Source organism: Meleagris gallopavo (assembly GCF_000146605.3).
Source record: "Meleagris gallopavo isolate NT-WF06-2002-E0010 breed Aviagen turkey brand Nicholas breeding stock chromosome 22 unlocalized genomic scaffold, Turkey_5.1 Chr22_random_7180001924624, whole genome shotgun sequence".
In the NCBI taxonomy this organism is placed as follows: Eukaryota; Metazoa; Chordata; class Aves; order Galliformes; family Phasianidae; genus Meleagris; species Meleagris gallopavo.
The window spans coordinates 1-2,102 of NW_011100025.1; positions in this window are offsets into that span (position 1 = coordinate 1).

Below are 2,102 nucleotides of genomic sequence, written 5' to 3' on the forward strand. Positions count from 1 at the left end.
CCTGCCCTGCCCTGCCCTGCCCTGCCCTCCCCTGCCCTGCCCTGCCGTGCCGGGGGGCTCCTTCCCCCCACACGTCTCCCCGCAGCGCCCTGGGCAGCTCCCCGGGCAGCTGAGTGCTGAGCCTGGCAGGCGGCAGAGTCCCTGCCCCGGCACACAGCCCCTGGGCCACAGCAGGGACCTGCTCTGCACGACAGCCCTGGGCACCCGGCTGCAGCCCCGGCTGCACAGCCTGCAGCCGTCCTGGCACATGCAGCCCTCAGGGCTGTGCTCTCATGCTGCAGCAAGGAAGCCCTCAGCTGGAGCAGGTTGTTGATCATGATCAAGAAACACAGGGCTTATGCAGCCACACCTGCAATTGGTTGTCTCAAATTTAACGATTCCTCCAGGAAAAGTGGCTCCATTTATCTGCAGCCAGAGACTTACCTTGTCAAAGGCTGTGAGCAATGTTCCTCCAGTGAGCTCACAGCCTGGTCACAATGTATGCATCCTGAAATCTCTCTCTCCTTTCCTGTCTGTCCTCATGTCACCTGTTGATCATGCCCCCAGCCCTGCTTTGTGGTGAACAGGAGCTGTTCCTGGGCACAGCTGTCTCTCTGCAGCACTGCCCACTTGTAGGAGCTCCCTGTGTCCCAGGAGCCCAGCCCAGCTCAGCAGCAGAGGATGTCATTTTCTCTTCCTCACTGCTCTCCCTGGAGATGTCCTTAGGGCTCCGGGGTTATCAGCTCCTGATAGACAACAGGGTCATCTCTGCAAAACAATCTTTGAAGTCAGATGAATTAATCACCAGTAGACAGATTGATTCCAGAATCGTGGTTCATCCTAACAGATCATGCTTGCCTAGCAGAGCTGCAAATGCCTCATCTCGAAAGCTCTGCTCATGGCCCTTAACAAAAAGGACACACAGACAAGGATGGGGACCCTCTGTCTTCCCCTGCACAGAACAGTCATTCAGCTGAGGCAATCAGTGCAGGTGTCTCATCTCCAGATGGAAAAGCCTGGCGTTGAAATGAGGTTCAGTTCCCCACACACCCATGGGAGATGGGTCTGCTGTTGGTTCAGGTCAGATGTGCACAGTGAGTTGCCTGCATACATGAGCCCCTGGTCTGCATCCTTTGTCTTTCTTCATTGGGAAGTTGCTTGCTCGCACACAGGCACTCGATGATGACCAAGGTGCCTGTGGTGCTCCTCGATGTGTGCAACAGTGCCTGCAAGCTGTGGTAGACAACCTCTGAGAGAGCAGCCTCCTTCCTGAGCATCAGCTGGGGGCCAGACAGGGAATGGCAGTGTTCCTGGCCATGCTAAATGACATCAGATCTCCCAGGTATGGGCACCTGAGAGCGTCATTTTTCACCTCTTCCCACAGAGCATGCAGCGTTATTCAGCTGACCAAATGGATGAGATCACCAGATGAAGAGTCAGATCTTTCTCTATTCCCCATCTATAGCATATTCCGAAGCTTCAGGCATTACAAAGCTGTGACACACCTACATTCTCTCACTGATGATACTTCAGTTTTTTTCCTGGGCTCTCCTTTGAATGGCAGTTTGCTGGGGTCTGCAGCACACCCCCAGCCAGCTGGCAGATGCAGCTCAGGGCCTTCAGGAAAGCCATGCCCTGCTGGTGTCAGTGCTCGCTGGACAACTGTGAGCTGAACAGTGGGTCTCGTACCTGTGTGCCACCTTCTGACCATGAGTACCATGGTGCAGATGCAAGGCCCAGCCAGGATAAATCAAATAATGCTTCTGGCATAGGATGCTTTCTGAAGAATCTTTACAGTAATGAGGACAGCACGAATATTAACTCAGTGAGCTCAAAATCCTCGTGCATTTGCACTCCTGGGGTCTTGTTTGGAACACAGAGAGATGGTGGGATGATTCCCACTTCTGAACTGCAGCAAAGGGGGTACGGACTCGTTATGATGGATGGTCAAGGAAGATGAGGATTGGCTGCTGCCCTCGTTGAGAGTGCACTGAGCTCTGCCTGGGGATGGCAGAGCAGCCAGCTGAGAACTCATGAAAATGGCTTAAAGAGGAGACCAGCTGTGTCTGTTCCTTGCTTCCTGATCAGGAAAAGCAAGTGAAAAGGAACACAAAAAGACAACC